The sequence below is a fragment of the Phacochoerus africanus genome, chromosome 7 (assembly GCF_016906955.1).
Source record: "Phacochoerus africanus isolate WHEZ1 chromosome 7, ROS_Pafr_v1, whole genome shotgun sequence".
NCBI classification, from domain to species: domain Eukaryota; kingdom Metazoa; phylum Chordata; class Mammalia; order Artiodactyla; family Suidae; genus Phacochoerus; species Phacochoerus africanus.
This window is the reverse complement of record NC_062550.1, coordinates 6,021,386-6,040,050: the sequence shown is the minus strand read 5'-3', so window position 1 is coordinate 6,040,050 and position 18,665 is coordinate 6,021,386. Positions and strand designations below refer to the sequence as shown.

The window sequence follows — 18,665 nt, the reverse complement described above, 5'->3', positions numbered from 1 at the left end:
TGACACAAAACAGGGTCACAGCAGAAAAGCCTGCAGATTTTATTTACATGAAAATGGAGCCCTGAGACTTCCCATTGTGGCTCAGCAGGTGAAGGACCCGACATTGTCTCTGTGAGGATGTGGGTTCGATCCCTGGCCTTGCTCAGTGAGTTAAGGATCAGGTGGTACTGCAAGGTGCAGCATAGGTGGCAGATGCGGCTCGGATCTGGCAGTGCCGTGGCTGTGGCATAGGCTGGCACTTGCGGTTCTGATTTGACCCCTGGCCCAGGAACTTCCATGTGTGACAAGGCCCAAAGGCTTATATACTTGGGTGAAGAAAGAGCAGTGATTGCGGACAAGCAGCTAAAACACACGGGGCGGCTGAAGGGAGGTGAGAGTTACGGTAACGGGTCTGTTGGTACAGATTCCTCTCAGCCTTAACTCCCTGCCCCTGGGGATAGGAACAGTTTTTCCTCCGGGTATGGAGAGGGCACCGTTCACGTGGCAACGTTATCTCCTGCTTTCAGAAAGGAAAGCAAAGTGTGTCTTATGCTCATCTGCTTTGAAGTCAAAAGAATAAGCCCAAGTGACATGTTTGGGGGGAATGTCACCAGCTGCTTCAGGAGCAAGTCCAGCGCTTCGGGGGATGGACTTTCCTTATCTTCCGTAAGAAAGAGAAATTAATCAACTCCACACGCACACCCCCACCCCTTCTCACCCAAGGAAAGGAAGAGAAGGCTTCACTCCTCCAAAGGTCACTGCCCAGGGACGCTGGCCCACCAAAACCAACAACAAAAGCCACGGAGATTTAATTAGATGAGTATAGAGGGTTTCTCCTCCGTAACCCTCCAAAGCAGAAAGCACCGGGCCCAGATCGTTTCACTGGTGGATGTGACTCCACGTTTGAGGAAGAAACGACACCAGTTCTCCAAAATCTCTTCTGGAAAACAGAGGCAGAGGCGACACTTCCCAGCATTCATGAGGCCGGTATTGCCCTGATACCCAAATCAGATAAAGACCTTCCAAGAAAGGGAATCTATACAGTTTGAGCTATATAGTTTGTATAGCTTAAAATTAAACCAAAAACCCAACCAAAACCCATACACAAGAGGTACTGTATAGCACAGGGAACTATACTCAATATTTTGTAAAAAATTTTGTAAAATATTTCCTCTAAAGAAATATTTTAGAATTTCCTGTAATTCCCTGTAAGGGACTGTTTCTCTGTAAGGGAGAAGAATCTGGAAAAAAAAATCGTTATAAGTGTGTGTATAACTGAATCACTTTGCTATACTGCCGAAACTACCACAACAATGTAAATAAACTATACTTCAAGTATATGAAAGGAAAAAGAAAGAAAACAGCCCAATCCAAAAATGGGCAGAAGACCTAAACAGACCTTTCTTTGAAGGAGACATACAGATGGTGAACAGGCACTTGAAGAGATGCCTGACGTCACTGATTATTAGAGAAACACAAATCAAAACTGCAACGAGGTACCACCTCGCACCGGTCAGAATGACCATCATCAAAACGTCCACAAATAACAAATGCTGGAGAAGGTGTGGAGAAAAGGGAACCCTCCTATACTGCTGGTGGGAGTGTAAATTGGTGCAGCCACTACGGAGAACAGGAGGAAGATGCCTTTCAAAAACTAAAAGTGGAGTGATTATATGACCCAGCCATCCCACTCACCAAACAAATGAGTCAGAATTCTGCCAATATCTGGGGGCAATAGGAAGGATGTTGGGCTCAGTCCTCTGCCCTTCCCTTCTCTCTGGGATCCCTGCCCTCAAGGCTCTGAGCTCTGCTCACCAGCCGCACAAGATGGTCAGAAGCTTTGCTGCCTTCTCTGTACCCCTCTGCCCAGATCATTTGTGCCACCTGTCCCGATCCCCAGCTTCTTGCCCCATTCCCAGGTGAGCAGACGGCCAGAAGGAAAATCTTCTCTCGAAGGCGGACCCCCTTCTCCAGGAGTGTGGCCCCTCAAACTTGATTCCCTCCATAGCTTTTAATGCCGTCAGATTGCTTTTGTGTCGTGGTTCTGTTTGGCTGGGTATTGAACGTGGCTTTTCCAGACCCCAGATCTTAGCAAGGTCATTGGTCCATCGCTACCGTCTCCATCAAACTGCTTTTCAGGACGACGTCCAACAATGGTCCCCCGGCTTTTTTCAGACGTCAGCCTTGCCGGGTTCTGCAGCTTATGGAATGGGCCACGTCAGCTTAGGGTTCCTTTCCCCGGGTCTGTTAGAGGAGATGCTCTCTTCCGTCTGCCGTGCAGCTGCCACAGTGTTGTCACCACCTCCGGCCCTGTTATTTCTGTCCTTGAGGATTTGTGTCTTTAAAAATCTCTCTTGTGGAGTTCCCTGATGGCCTAGCAGATAAGAATCTGGCATTGTTACAGCTGTGGCTCGGGTTCCATCCCTGGTCCAGGAACTTCTGCATGCCACAGGCATAGCCAAACCAAACCAACTCCCGCCCCCAACCCAAAAACTCCCTTGTATGTCATTTTGGTTGAATTTGGGGGGATCTCTTTGCTCCTTCTGGAGAGGGTAGGGGGGAGCACAGAGGGCTTCCCCACCAGATGGAGACCCAGAGGCCTGAATCCTATTCTGCCCCAACCCCGAGGCCCTGTAGTTCCTGATCCGCTGTTGCTGAGAGCATTCCTAGCACGGGCAGGTGAGTGGCCGTTGGAGGCCGTTGTGGGGAAGCACCTGCCCAAGGCCGCTCTGGGCGGGAGGCTGGAACTTGGGTTTGTGTCCCAGCTCTGCCTCCCAGGTGGCAACACAAGTGGGCCCACTTCCAAGTTCTTGGGACCCAGCAGCTCTGGCTCTCTGCCCCGCCTGTCCTCTCCCCACCCCAGTGTGGCCCTGGTTGCAGGGGTGGGGACTTGTCTGCTTTCTCCCCGCTTAGCCCCGCTGACCAAGGGCTTCTGGAAGGTTCGATGCAAGCCCAGGGCCTGGAAGATACTAGATATTAGGGCAGGGTGGAATGAATGAATGAATGAATGAAGGGAGGCTTCTCTACAAAGGTCAGTTCCAAGTGCCCTTTAATCTCTAAGACGTTTGGTTTTTTTTTGTTTGTTTGTTTTTTGGTCTTTTTGTCTTTTTTTTTTTCTTTTTGCTATTTCTTGGGCCACTCCTGCAGCATATGGAGGTTCCCAGGCTAGGGGTCCAATCGGAGCTGTAGCCACTGGCCTACGCCAGAGCCACAGCAATGCCGGATCCGAGCCGCGTCTGCAACCTCCACCACAGCTCACGGCAACGCCGGATCGTTAACCCACTGAGCAGGGGCAGGGACCGAACCCGAAACCTTGTGGTTCCTAGTCGGATTCGTTAACCACTATACCACAACGGGAACTCCTAAGTCATTTGGTTTTTAACCCTTGTTCTGGCATCTAAGAAAGAGAAACCATAATTGCCCCCGTGCAATGCGGGGTTCTAGACCTCCTCTGACCTTGAGGTCATCCCCGGAAGCAGGAGAGTTTTGGAGGCCACTGTCCCCCTTCTGCAGATGAAGAGGCTGTCCCAGGGCTGGGGGGTGATGTGACTGACTCAGGCCCATGGGGTTCCTGGCAGTGCCCCTCCCTGCACTTGGCCCCCAGCTCGGACAAAGGTGGAACCTGAGTGGGTGGATGCCAGTGATGCCGAAACTGAACAACTACAAAGGAGGGAGTGCCCATCTCTGCTCTCCAGCTGAGTCTTTGAAGCATGAAAGGCATTTGGGGCAGCGAGGGGGGCACCTGGCAGAGTGAACAGCCTGTGCAAAGGCACAGAGGCAGGGTAGCCACCCAGGGAGAGACGATGAATTCCGTGTTGATGTGTGCTACATCTGGGGTGGGTCCCCGTTGAGGGGTGTCCCGGTAGAGACGTCTGCCGGGGCTGGAGCCAGAGCTTTGGAAGATGACCTTGCCCTGGGGGCTGCGTGGATACACTTGTCCCTGGGAAGGGACTGAGAGGTCTGGACAGAGCTCCAGGGTCTGCAACATCCCGGGACCAGCCAGGGCCTCAGGGAAACAGCCCTCAGGAGATGCAGAAACCGGCCAGAGAGAGGTCTGCGGAGAGAGGAGGGTGTGGGTCACGACGGACTCTGCTGGGGTCCAGGAGGAGAAGGGCTGAGGTCTCCGGGGTGTGCGACCCGGGGAGGAGGGGCCCGGCAGGTGTGGACCACTCTCCAGAGGGGTGTGAAGCCAACGAGCATGGCCGGGAGCCAGAGGCGATGAGTAAGCTTTGCTTTGGTTTTAGGGTTGGGCAGGCTTTGAGCACTGAATTAACCAGGATTCTTTCAGCCGTAAGTATCAGAAACCCAATTCACATTCACTTGGACACAAGGGGATTCGTCGGCTGGTGGAATATGTAGAAGATTCCAAATTGTAGGGAAGCAAAAACTTGTTGCTGTCCTCTCTTTATTTATTTATGCTTTTTCCTGCTGCACCTGCAGCACATGGAACTCCCCAGGCTAGGGGTCGAATCAGAGCAGCAGCCACCAGCTTAAGCCAGAGCCACAGCAACGCCATATCTGAGCCACGTCTGTGACCTACACCACAGCTCATGGCTACGCCGAACCCTTAACCCACTGAGCAAGGCTAGGGATCGAATCCACGTCCTCATGGATACTAGTCGGGGTCTTAACCCCCTGAGCCACCATGGGAACTCCTGTCCTCTTTGGTTCTGAGGCTGAGAATTAAACTGACGTTAAGACGGATTAACAGGAGAGAAGCGCTCGTGTTTTGTTTAATGTTTATACACGTGCTCAGGACTCTTCAAAGACAAAATGAAGACCCCAGGACGGACCCAAGGCCCAAAGCCTTTTACATAAGGAACCACACGTTATGGGGATGCGACAGGCTGAAGGGACCAGGGCAGTAAGTTGTAGGACAGAGACTAGGAAACACGTGGGGGAAACCAAAGGAAAATCTGGGTTATTTTAGCAGATTGTTCGCACAGTTTCAGTATCTGCCCCCCCGTCGCTGGAAATAAGAATGATCTTTTCCTGGTGGAGGGAGGGCACCTTTCTCTTGGGAAATTTATTTATTTATTTATTTATTTTTTGTCTTTTGTTGTTGTTGTTGCTGTTGTTGCTATTTCTTGGGCCGATCCCGCGGCACATGGAGGTTCCCAGGCTAGGGGTCTAATCAGAGCTGTAGCTGCCGGCCTACACCAGAGCCACAGCAATGCGGGATCCGAGCCGCGTCTGCAACCTACACCACAGCTCACGGCAACGCCGGATCGTTAACCCACTGAGCAAGGGCAGGGACCGAACCCGCAACCTCATGGTTCCTAGTCGGATTCGTTAACCACTGCGCCACGACGGGAACTCCAGGAAATTTATTTTTTTATGGTCACATCCACGGCATCTGAAAGTTCCCATGCCAGGCCGCAGCTGCGACCTATACTGCAAAGCCGGGCCGGGCCAGGAATCAAACCCATGCCTCTGCAGTCACCCGAGCTGCTGCAGTTAGATTCTTAAACCATGGTGCCAAAGCGGGAACTCCTCTCTTGGAAAATTTATGAGCTGCTTTTAGGAGGAAAGGGAAGAGCAGAGAGCACGTCCTGCACCTTCTGTTTCTCAAGTACCGCAGCTCAGAGTCATTCATCAGCCAAAGCGAACTGCTTGTTCTGAATGCCTTCAAAACCAAATCTTGGGGAAGGCAGAAATGCCCCCGGCTGGGGCTCAGATGCCACCACCCCCCCCCAGTCAGGAGAAGAGGGCTCCCACTACACACACACACACATAGACACACACAGACACACACAGACACACACACACACACACACACACACACACACGCACACCCGCATCTTTTCTCTCCCTGGGGGGTCCTGACACCTCCTTGGAGGCCAGCTTCATCTACAGGGTCAGAAACGGCTCCACAAAGTCTTCCAAGTTCCATCTGGGACATTTCCCACCCCTGGGAAACATTCCACTCTCCTCCCAGTTCCGGCTTGCAGAATCCTGGGTCTGGGTTCTGATGGGTCCTCCTGGGCCAGAGGCTGCCCCGAGAAAGTGAGAGGGGGCGCGGGCCGTGGTTCCTGCAGGCTGGCGCCCAGCGCCTTGGGGGCCTCATGCCATCTCCCCCTCCACGCCCTGCACCGTGGGGTGCAGGACACTCGAGGGCAGGTCAGAGTCTCCCCTCCCTCTGGGAGGACCCTCCCCTCGGGGGCCGTCTGGCGTGCAGGAAATTGAAAACCTGAGAGGGTCTGGGGCAGGGGACACTCAGCCCAGGTTGGGACCAGAGTGCCTTCTGTCCTGGGCCACTGCCCGACCTCCCAGAGGAGGACACTTCACCTTTGATTCTGTTGGTGCCTGCAGGGAGCTCCACCCCTGCCCGCATGACCTGCCTTCTCAGTCCTCTCCTCCGGGGCCCCCAGGGGATTGGAGAGGCCAACTGGGTCCCTGAGATGATACATGACCCAGAGACTGGAGCAGGAAGGTGGGGGTGGGGGGGCAGACATTTGGAGCCAGGCTCAGGCTCGGCCCTGGGGAGGGCCAGGAAGGAGACCCAGCTGGCCTCCCCCTCTTGGGGCCTCAGTTCTTTCTGCCATTTGGCCTTTATTTGGCCCCAGTTTCCTAGGAAATTTGCCTCGGGACATTGCAGCTGGTCTCAGCTAAACCAAGAGTACAGCCCCCTGGTCTGTGTTCAGCCCCCGGGTTTGCGGGCCTGGGGACAAGCATCCCAGGAGGGGGGGGGGCAGGGCGGCCAGGGGACGGTGAAGCTGTGAGAGGGAGAGAGAGACACAGAGAGGACCAGAGATGGGGCGGAGAGAGAGGGAGGGGGACAGGGAGGAGGACAGAGGCCGGGACCCTCTGCCCCACACGCACTCTCTCCCCAGGGACGTGAGGTCAGTCTCAGTTCCAAGCAGGTGAGGCCCCTTTGCTGTCTGGGCCAAAGGCTGGAGAGCCCTGGGGGCCCCCTTTGCCTGGAGCCTGGAGAGAAGGGAATTGAGAGCTGCCACCTGGGCCTTGGGTCTCCCGGGAGCTACGTTCCCAGGATATTGCCACAAACACCACATGGAAACACGGTCACTGTGATTTTGGAGGGACAGCCGTGAGTGACGGCTGGAAGCGAGGTCTTAATTCTCTGCTCAGGAATTGAATTGAACCTGGGCAGCCTGGATGAAAACCAGGCACCTTAGTCACCAGGCCAGCTAGAGGCTGAAAGCAGAATGGCCCTGATTCGTGGCCCCTGTTGAAAGCACGAATGTTTCACGGAGGCAGAGGCTGAGCACAGGTATAGAGAGCACGGTGAGAAACGCAGTGCCCCACGCGGGAGAGCACAGAGCGCGGAGACGCCGTCCGCTTGTCTCGGGCGGAGGTAAGGCAGCGACCCACGGCCGAAGGCCTGCGGGTGCAGGCGTCCCCCCGCACGAGCAGAGCAGCGCCCCGGAGAGGTGACCTAGACCACGTGTGGGGGACAGCGATTTAAATCACCTCGCGGATGCGCTCCTGGCTCAGGGGGACGCTGCACCTGTGCATGTGTCACTGCTTGGCTTCTGACAAATAAACTACTCCGCCGTGTGCGCTCCCACATCTTGTACTGAGACGCTAACAATAAACTTTGACCTGTTTTCATAGTCTTTGCCTCCTTGAATCTTTTTTTTTTTTTTTTTGGTCTTTTGTCTTTTTCGGGCTACACCGGCAGCATCTGGAGGTTCCTGGGCTAGGGGGCAAATCCGAGCTACAGCTGCCGGCCTACACCACAGCCACAGCAACACGGCATCCGAGCCGCATCTGCGATCTACACCACAGCTCACGGCAACGCCAGATCCTAACCCACTGAGCGGGGCCAGGGATTGAACCCTCGTCGTCATGGATACTAGTTGGGTTCATTACCACTGAGCCATGACGGGAACTCCCCTTGAATCATTCTTGCTTTCAACAGGGGGCAAGCATCGGGGCAATTCTAGTCTCTAGCTCGTCTAGTGGCTAGGATGCCTGGTTCTCATCCAGGCTGCCCAGGTTCAATTCCTGAGCAAAGAATTAAGACCTCGTTCCATGCCGTCACTCACGGCTGTCTCTCCGAGATTAATCCAGGCACCTGACTCCTGGCTGAAGCAAGTGCAAATTCTCTTTGGAGCGAAGCATCCTCTATTTAGAACTCTCTGGGTTTCCAGCTTCAATTCAATAATATATCAATTTACAAAACACAGGCACACACCGAGTGAGAACTGAAATAATGCACAAGAAAGGCAAGCCTAACCCCGCCCCACATGGAGGACTGCAGGTAGTTGCTATCAGTTTTTAGAATATAAAACCACCAAGTTTCAAACTTTTAGAAATATAAAATATGGGATAAAACCAGTGAGCAGGGAGTAAGAGACCAGGCAAAATGGTCAGGTTGATTAAAATCAAACTAAATAGAACACGTAGCCTTCAAACATACAATTTAAAAAAATTAAAGTCTCACTGCAGAAGGCCTTAAACAGCAGATTAGACAAAAAGGAGAATTAGCTGGCGGGCAGAGCTGGGAGAGAAATATGAAGAAATCGCTCAGAACACGGCACAGGGGCATGGAAAACACGGAAAAGAGCAGGTCTGACCTGAGTCCCCGAGGGCAGGGTCGGAGGAGAGGTGGCCAATGAAGAGATGTCGGCTGAGAATTTTCCAGAAATGGTACAAGTTATGAATCTACACGTATAGAAATCACAACATGTATCAAGCAGGGTAAATAAAGCTAATCTAAACCTAGATATGTTTTCACAAGACTGCAATGTTCAGACACCTGCTCTGAGCTCCTGGGGCCCCTGCATTCACCACGTTGCTCCCTTGGTCAAAGCCAGTTCCCCTGGATTCACAGCCTGGCAGGACTCGGACTCAGGGACTTGCAGGGGCCCCTCTGCTGCTCCCCCAGCCCTGTCCTTTGTCCACCCTCCCCAGCTTCGTGGGCCAGATGGCTGACCCTTACCACCCCCTGAGCCGGGTAGGGTTGACCCAGCATCGCTGCCCAGCCCCAGATCTGGCTGGACCCACTCCTGCAGCCTCTCTGTCTTCAGCTTCCGGAGGCCTGGGTCCAAGTCCTGCCCCTGAGCCTGTGTGGTCCTGGCCAAGCCCCTTGCCCTCTCTGAGCCTCAGCTTTTTCCTCCCGAAGCTGGAATGAGACTCCCTGCCCCACCTGCAGGAAAGGCCGAGGTGGCGGCAGGGTGTGGCCCACCCCAAGGGAGATTTGGATTCTTTGGTGGGGGGAGGAAGGAGGTGGCTACCCTGAGCCCTCCCTTGGGGCCTAAAACATCTCCCTTCCTGCCTGGAGTCAGTCTCATGGGCTGGGGCTCGGCTGTCGGCTGTCGGGGGGGAAGGTTTGGCCTGGATCTCCTGGGGTTACCCCCGCCGGCCCTGCCACTGTGGGACCTTGGATGAATCGCTTCACCTCTCTGAAGCAGAAATAAGCATAATCACTGCTGCAAAGCCTGTTCTCAGGGTGGATGGGCTGCCAGACTCCTAGCGGGAGCTCAGCCCGGTAGATCTCGTTTGACTTCTTGGCTTCCTTAGCGTGTGTACCGGGGTAGTGATTGTTTTCAACACAATGGGACCATCTTGCAAAGCTCAGATGCTGTGTGGCAGCTTGTGGGGGCTGCCCAAGGATCCCCCCAGCTCCTTCTTCTGGGGTTCCCCCGCCAAAAGGCAGCATCGAGACCAAGCAAGATGGTGAGACTCCTGGGCACGGGGGGGGGTCCTCCCGCTTCCTTGGTTTGGGAGGGCGAATGTGTCCCCAGCATGTCCCATCTTGCCGGGTGGCTTCTCCAAAGGCCCAGCTGCCCTGCCAAAGGCTAGACACAGCCCTGGCCAGGCCTCCCGGGGACAGTGCCTGTCCGGGATGCAGGCCTGTGGCTGGCCGATGACCGACGGCCTCGATGGGGGCCCGGGTCCTTAACCACTATGGATGAAAAAAAAAGAATCCATAGTCGATCTAAGAAAGAAATGGAAAAGTTCATTCGAGCCACCCTGAGGATGACACCCCGGGAAACAGTCTTTCAAACAGCTCCGAGGACTGTCCTGCCCTTTAGAGGTCGAAGCACAGTAACACCAGCTTTCGAGACGAAGGGTTATAGGTCCAATGACTCGTTACTGGCCGTTGACACAATCCAGATCTCCGTGTGCAAAGCAAGTCGTCGGTCACGGGTCATCGGTGGCCTCTTACACGATCAAGGAGGAAGGTTATCGCCGAAGGAGCCGTGGGCCCTGGAGGAGATTAAGAAGGAATGTTACCTCCCAAGGAGCGTGGTTAATGCAGAAGCAGGATACTCGCAAAGCAGGAGAGGAGGCCCAGACCGGAAAAGAAAAATTTCACGTTTAAACGGCTCTCATCTTGCCATAACACATGAACTTCATCTCATCACCAAAAAACTGCATTCCTGTCCTCTGCCACCAGCCGGAGCCCCGGCTTTGCCGTTTCTTTACAGCTCTCGGGCCCTGAGCACCCACCTCGGGGCTGGCGTGGCTCCAAGTCCTTCCAGGCCTCCACTCACCGAGCAAATGAGTCTCCGGGAGGTGAAAATGGAGACCACGCACGGGGAGGAGGTGTGACACCCTGACGGCTTCGCCTTTGCTGAGCCTCGTGGGATGGGGCTGGAAGCCTGTCTGCAGGTTGCAGGTGAGGAAGAGAGGTGGGGGCCGCAGCCAGGGAGAGCCTGGCAGCTGGGGCTGAGTTGGACCTTGGGGGCGCCTGGACCCCAAGGGCTCTGGGAAAGCCAACGCAGACTTTCATGCTGACCTTGGTTTTGTGCAGCTGGACACACACCCAGCAGGATCAGGACGGCCTTTCTCATTAGGAAATTCCCGTCAAAGGGCGAGGCCAGTGTGCGTGGAGAGTGGGGGGTGTACACCTGCGGCCCGAGCTCGGAACCCACTTCGTCTTTGTGGGAGGCCTCGGGCTGGGCCCACAGCTCACCAACAGGATTATCGCTGTTTCACCAACAGGCAGAGTCAGGCTGCTCCTGGGTGAATCTGACTTTCTCTGCCTACCCAACTCTAAGCTGCTCTGACCTGTTATTTGAAGTAAAACAAAACTATCAGGAGGGGAGTTCCAGTTGTGGCTCAGGGGGTTAAGAACCCGTCTAGTATCCATGAGGATGTGGGTTCAATCCCTGGCCTCATCCAGAGGGTTAAAGGTTCTGGCATGGCCATGAGCGATGGTGTAGGTCACAGATGAAGCTTGGACCTGCTGTGGCTGTGGCTCTGGCAGGCAGCTACAGCTCCAATTAGACCCTAAGCCTGGGAACGTCCATATGCCACTGGAGCAGCTCTAAAAAGGGGGAAAAAAAAAAAATCAAGAGATAGGAAAATCCCGTAATCAACTTAAAAATCATTCCCCTTGGGAGTTCCCGTCGTGGTGCAGTGGTTAACGAATCCGACTAGGAACCATGAGGTGGCGGGTTCGGTCCCTGCCCTTGCTCAGTGGGTTAACGATCCGGCGTTGCCGTGCGCTGTGGTGTAGGTTGCAGATGCGGCTCGGATCCCGGGTTGCTGTGGCTCTGGCGTAGGCCGGTGGCTACAGCTCCGATTCAACCCCTAGCCTGGGAACCTCCATGTGCTGCAGGAGCGGCCCAAGAAATAGCAACAACAACAACAAAAGACCAAAAAAAAAAAAAAAAAATCATTCCCCAGAGGAGTGAGTTCCCGTCATAGTTCAGTAGAAACGAATCTGGCTAGTATCCACAGGGACACGGGTTCCATCCCTGGCCTCACTCAGTGGGTTAAGGATCCAGCATTGCCATGAGCTGTGGTGTAGGTCGCAGATGCGGCTCAGATCTGGCATTGCTGTGGCTCCAATTCAACCCCTAGCCTGGGAATTGCCATATGCTGTAAGCGTGGCCCTAAAAAGCAAAAAAAAAAAATTTCCCCAGAAAAGCGGGATAAAGGACAGTGCTGCTCAGAATGTGCCAACCATTTAGGAACCAAAGGAGGGCTTTAAATTGTTCCTTGAATCATGGGTACACGTGGAAGGGGTGACAGGCGTTCCCTGCATTCAGGCAGCATTGAGAGGCAGGCTTCCTGGACCTGAATCTGTCCCTGGGGACCCCTGGGGGGCACAGGGAGAGAGGAGGGGCAGAAAGGCCAGAGGAGGAAGGCGCTAGAGGTCACGGCCGACACCGCACACCCTCCACCCCCAGTCCCCTGCCTTGGGCTTGCCTGGGTGTACCCTCGTTTAGCTGTTAATCCTCCAGGAGACTGAGGGCCGTTCAGAACTTGCTTCCTCATCCTCAAACTAGAAATAATACTCATCCTTCCCTCCCAGGTTCAGGGTGAAGTTCCGGTCACCTGGGGGCCAGGGCAGGGAGGGCCCCACGGAGGTGGACTGGGTGACCCCATCAGCCAGCAGGACTCGTGGTTCCGTGGCCCCCCTCCCTAGGCCCTCCCAGGACGCTCAGCCCTCCTTAACCAAATTATCTGGGCATCTGGCTCCAGTTCTGGCAGATTCCCTTGCTGCTCCACCCTCTCCAAATGGACAAGAACAGCAGATTAAATACCAATTATGTGCCTATGATCCATGGCTGGGTTCCCCTGGCCTGATGCGGTATTTTTCTAAATGAGAGGAGGAAATCAAAAAGGCAGACTCCTGCCATTTCCAAAGGGCCTTAGGTGTTCTGGGTGAGCTCTAGAGAGATTCCCTCACCTCCCCACCAGCCCCAGCCCTGTCCCTGCCTCCTCCAGGGGGCCCCAGAAATATCTCAGCTTCAGCCACTCTGAAGCATGTCTCCTCTCAGGTGGGTTTGTCTTTGGGCTTTGGGCTTTGAGCCCCTGTCCTCCAAGTGCCTGTCCTCCAGCCTGGGCTAGTCAGGAAAAATGGACCAGAGTCACAGCCTCTCTGGATGCAGGATGCTCTAAGAACTGTAAAGTCAGCCTCTAAATGCATAGGCTCAGCACTGTCATCTCCATCCCCACCATCACCATGACAACCACCATCACCATCATCTCCATCACCACCATCACCATGACAACCATCATCACCATGAGCATCATCAGCATTATCATCACCATTCTCACCATCATCACCATTCTCTTTCAAAACAGCCTTGGAGCCGGACCTGTCTGGATTCAAGTTCCAGCTCTGCTATGTGAGTACTGTCTGTGTGCTTTGGGCAAATCCTCTGGCTCCTGAGCCTCAGTCTCCTCCCCTGAAGATGAGGGATGATGGTGAACAATAGTCTGGGTGAGTTTTAAATAGGAAAGTGGCATGTGGCCTGGCCAGTGCCAGCCACACTGCAGGGCTCAGCAAATGGGGCTGATTTCAGGGTAGCAGCTGCCCAGCCCCTGCTTCATGGCACATGCATGGTCCTTCAGTTTTAAGAAAAATTTTACGAAGGGTCACAAGAGTTGAAATAAGAGAAATAAACTGTAAGCGTTCACAAACAACAGTAGTGACAAGAACGTACATCTTTAATAAGTGGTGTTGAGTCAATGGGCTCTCTGTAAGGATAAGCGAATTTCTACATTATTCCCCAGGTCACGGAGCAGGACCCTATGAGTTTCCCAGGACAGATGCACTCCCTGCCGCCCTCGTCCTCCGCCTGCCTCTTGTCTGTAGAAAAACTCAGTCAAAGAATACATTCAAATCAGAAAAATGAAAAACTACAGAGGCAAAGGAAAATAAAGACAAAATAATAATAGCGTAGAAATTAAACAAAGTCAAGGACATTTAGTTCCTCCTCAAGGATAATAGAAAATATTCTGAGACATAGCCTTTGAGCTATCTTACAGATACTAAAACCCTCACCAGGTAGAAGAAGTTAACTATTTGATGACCAGACTGCAGCCATACATAAGCGGCTCCATTTTACACAATTCAGGGAAATGAGCTTAAGGAAAAGGGAACAAACCAGCCTTGGAACTGAAGATTAACTGCACTTAAAACAATCAAGCTGACGCTGATCACACCACCCATGGCCAATTTCAAGATGACTGTCAGGGCTGACTGTGCTGTTTGGCACATAGCCGCCTCCCTGCCCTGCCTCAGCACCCCTGAAATTCTCCTTTAAAAACTCTTGCCCTGGAGTTCCCGTCACAGCTCAGCGATAACAAACCCAACTAATATCCGTGAGGACGTGGGTTCGGTCCCTGGCCTAGCTTGGTGGGTTAAGGATCTGGTGTTGCTGTGAGCTATGGTGTAGGTCGCAGATGCTGGATCCCTGCATTGCTGTGGCTGTGGCTGTGGCTGGCAGCTGTAGCTCTGATTCGACCCCTAGCCTGGGAACTTCCGTATGCCTCAGGTTTGGACGTAAAAAGACAAAAACAAACAAACCAACAAAACCCAAAAAACCAACAACAGCAAAACTCTTGCCCCTGAAGCATTCTCTGCCATAGACTCTACTCACATTTTCTTAGCTCAGTTTCCTAAGGCAATAGAAATAAGAGCAAAAATAAACAATTGGGACCTAATCAAACTTATAGACTTGAGCACAGGCAAAGAAATCATAAACGAAACCAAAAGACAACCTATGGACTGGGAGAAAATATTTGCAAAGGATGTGACCAACAAAATATGCAAAATATATTTCCAAAATATGCAAATATCTCATATAATTCAGTCACAACAACAACAACAACAAAAAACCATTGAAAAATGGGCAGAAGACCTTCACAGACATTTCTCCATGGACATGCAGATGGACAACAGGTCCGTGAAAAGGTGCTCAGCATCATTAATAATTAGAGAAGTGCGAATCAAAACTACAGTGAGGTACCACCTCACACCAGGCAGAATGGCCATCATTAAAAAAAAAAATCTACAAATAATAAACGCTGGCAAGGGCGTGGAGAAAAGGAGAACCCTCCTACACTGAGAAGGTAAACTGGGGCAGCCACTATGGAAAACAGTGTGGAGGTTCCTGAAAAAACTAAAAACAGAGTCGCCATATGATGTAGCAATTCCACTGCTGGGCATATATCCGGTCAAAACTCGAATTCAAAGAGACACATGCACTCCCCCGTTCATAGCAGCACTATCTACACCAGTCACGGCATGTAAACAACCTAAATGTCCATTGACAGATGAATGGATAAAGAAGATGTGGTCTAAAGCTAAACAATGGAGTACTACTCAGTCCTTAAAAAGAATGAAATAATGCCATCTGCAGCAACATGGATGGACCTAGAGATTATCATACTAAATGAAGTCAGAAAGAGAAAGAAAAATACCATATAATATCACTTATATGTGGAGTGTACAAATGAACATATCTATGAAACAAACACAGACTCACAGACATACAGGAGAGATTTGCGGAGGCCAAGGTGAAGGGGAGGCGGGGGAGGGAATGATTGGGAGCTTGGGATTAGCAGAGGCAAACTATTACATATGGGATGGGTAAACAAAAAGGTCCTACTGTGTAGCACAGGGAACTAGATCCAATCTCCTGGGATAGGCCATAATGGAAAAGAATATGAAAATTAATACATATGTATAACTGAGTGATTTTGTCGTACAGCAGACATTAGCACAATATTGTTAACTATACCTGAATAAAATTTAAAAAACAAACAAACGGAAATCTCTTACCCCCTGATCAACAATGGGAAGTTGGTTCTTTGGGACATGAGTCTGCCTCCTCGCCAAGACTGCCAGCTTCCACAATAAAGCGTCTTACCCAACACTTGCCTCTCAGTATTGGATTCTCGAGCAACGAGCAGCCAAACCTGAATTCAGTGACATTAACATCAAACATAAATATCAATTCCCTGTGTATGAAGAATCAATCAATCAGAAAAGGCAAAAACAAAGCTTCTAGAAGAAAACAAGGGGATATCTTCATTGGGTTATGCAAAAGTTTCTTAAAGAGGACACACAAACACCAACCATAAAGAAAACAATTAGGAGTTCCCATTGCGGCACAGCGGAAATTAATCCAACTAGGAACCATGAGGTTGTGGGTTCGACCCCTGGCCTCACTCAGTGGGTTAAGGATCCGGCGTTGCCGTGAGCTATGGCGTAGGCTACAGCTCCGATTAGACTCCTAGCCTGGGAACCTCCATATGCCTCAGGTGCAGCCCAGAAAAAGACAAAAACAAAAGAAGAAGGAGGAGGAGGAGGAGGAGAAGGAGGAGGAGAGGGAGGAGAGGGAGGAGGAGGAGAGGGAGGAGAGGGAGGAGAGGGAGGAGAAGAAGAAGGAGAAGAAGGAGGAGGAGGAGAAGGAGGAGGAGAGGGAGGAGAGGGAGGAGGAGGAGAGGGAGGAGAAGAAGAAGGAGAAGAAGAAGGAGAAGGAGGAGAAGAAGGAGGAGGAGGAGAAGGAGGAGAAGAAGAAGGAGGAGGAGGAGAGGGAGGAGGAGGAGAGGGAGGAGAAGAAGAAGGAGAAGAAGAAGGAGAAGGAGGAGAAGGAGAAGGAGAAAGAAGAAGAAGAAGAAGAAGAAGAAGAAGAAGATTAATAAACTAGGCTACACTAAAATTAAGAATTTCTGTTCAGGAATCCCCTCTGTGGAACAACAGAATTGGTAGCATCTCTGCAGCGCTGGGATGGGGTTTCAATCCTCGGCCCAGCGCAGTGAGTTAAGGATCCAGTGTTGCTGCAGCTTGGATCTGATCCCTGTCCTGGGAGAGACCTGGCCACAGAATGGTAAAAAAAAAAAAAAAAAGAAAGAAAAAAGAAAATTCTGTTCATTAAGAGAGAAAAAAAGATAACACAGAGTAGGAAAAGATATTTGTGATATGAATTTATGACAAAGTTCTGTATTGAAAATACATAGGAAACTCCTACAAATCAACACAATAAAGAGAATTGAAACAGGAACCAATGACTTTACAGAAGAGGATCTGGAAATGGGTAGTAATAAATGCTAGATGAGCAGATGTATTAGTCATCAAGGAATGAGATTAAAAGCATATGGAGGATTAAAAGACTGAAAGATTAAAAGAATAAAAGCATAAGGAATGAGATTAAAAGTATATGGAGGTTCCCAGGCTAGGGGTCAAATCGGAGCTACAACTGCTGGTCTACGCCACAGCCACAGCAACACCAGATCCAAGCCATGTTTGCAACCTATACCACAGCTCATGGCAATGCCGGATCCTTAACTCGCTGAGTGAGGCCAGGGATTGAACCCACGTCCTCATGGATACTAGTCAGGTTTGTTACCCACTGAGCCACGATGGAACTCCCTGAAAAAGTTTTTAAAAAAATAACTTGCTTTTGGAATTCCCGTCATGGCTCATTGGAAACAAATCTGACTAGTATTCGTGAGGATGCAGGTTCAATCCCTGGCCTTGCTCAGTGGATTAAGGATCCGGCATTGCCATGAGCTGTGGTGTAGGTCGCAAACATGGCTTGGATCTGGCATTGCTGTGGCTGTGGCGTAGGCCAACGGATACAGCTCTGATTCAACCCCTAGCCTGGGAATGTCCATGTGCTGCAGGCGGGGCCTTAAAAAGCCCCCCCGCCCCCCGCCAAAAAAAAAAACAACCCAAAAAACAAAACCAAAAAACCTTACTTTAAAAAAGTAACAGGGAGTTCCCTGGTGGCTCAGTAAGTTAAGAATCTGGTGTTGTCCCTGCTGTGGCTTGGATAGCTACTGGGATGCGGGTTTGATCTCTGGCTCAGGAACCTCCGCGTGCCATGGGTGTGGCAAAAAAAAAAAAAGTAACAATAATAATTTAAAAACCAACTTCAAATCCTGACAGGTTTCCTGCTTTTCCTAAATGCATCTTTCCCTGGATTTAGGATACATGTCAAGCATCCTAAATCCAGGGAAAGATGCATTTAGAACAACAGGATCATGTCCTTCCTGAGGCTTCATTTCTACTCAGTTGGAGCACCCTAAGGGCCCTTGGGGTGATGGTCAATTTTATGTCCACATGGCTGGGCTCTGGTCTCCACTTACGCCATCAAAGACTAAGCCTGGAGCCGCCGTGAAGGTATTTTGCAGCTGTGATTAATGTCAGCGATCAGTCGACTTTCTGTAAAAGAGCTGAACTGAGGGTTCCCCCAAGAAGAAGAAATTCTGCCTGAGGGCAGCACTGTCCACTCCTGCTCAAGAGAGTCGAGATTCCTGCCTGCCCTTCCTGGCAGCCTGTCCTGCACATCCCAGACCCTGATTCATACAGGGCCCTCTGGGTGTTTGGGTCAAATCTGGGTTCCGAAGCTTTCCCCAGGAGGCTACAGTGTGGTCCCAGGCACTGTAATTTGATGACACCACCCCCTCCGGATGTGGGGGTGTTTCCGGCAAGTGTCTCTCTGTTGGCGTTTGGATTTGGAGGTTTTTTTCTCAAGTTCTGGCACAGCCTTTAGATGTAGCTAATGATGTGTCACTGATTTAACCCTTGGCCCGGCAACACAATGAAGAGGAAGCATGCCTGTGGGTGGAGCTGGACAGCCAGGCTGTGGTCCTGCATACCTCAGTGGTCTTAGCCTCCTTACCCCGAAGTCCAAATAAAAGTACCTGCCCCAAACTTATTTTAAGGGACTTCCCTGGTGGCTCAGTGGGTTAAGGATCCAGCGTAGACACGGCTATGGCTCAGGTTTGATCCCTGGCCTGGGAACTTCCACATGCTGCGGGCACAGCCAAAAGACACCAAAAAAATAAAAACTCATCATAAAGATTAGAGTGCGAAAATGCAAGATGCTGAGCACATAGGGAAGAAGGCTTTGCTAAATGTTAGCTAAAATGATTGCTGGCGTCCCCACTGGGGCACAGCGGGTTAAGGATCTGACATGGCTGTTGCAGTGGCATAGATCGCAGCTGGGGCTCAGATTCCATCCCTG

At 51.6% G+C, this 18,665-nt stretch overlaps 1 long non-coding RNA gene across 1 annotated transcript; it reads right to left on the bottom strand.

Moving 5' to 3' along the window:
* Positions 1 to 9,884: 9,884 nt before the first annotated feature.
* On the bottom strand, positions 9,885 to 15,781 carry LOC125130578 (uncharacterized). The gene is made up of 2 exons (XR_007135741.1): positions 15,473 to 15,781; positions 9,885 to 10,155 (listed from the first exon to the last, which is right to left on the bottom strand). It is a non-coding gene; the product is annotated as an uncharacterized LOC125130578 (long non-coding RNA).
* Between the last annotated feature and the right edge of the window lie 2,884 nt (positions 15,782 to 18,665).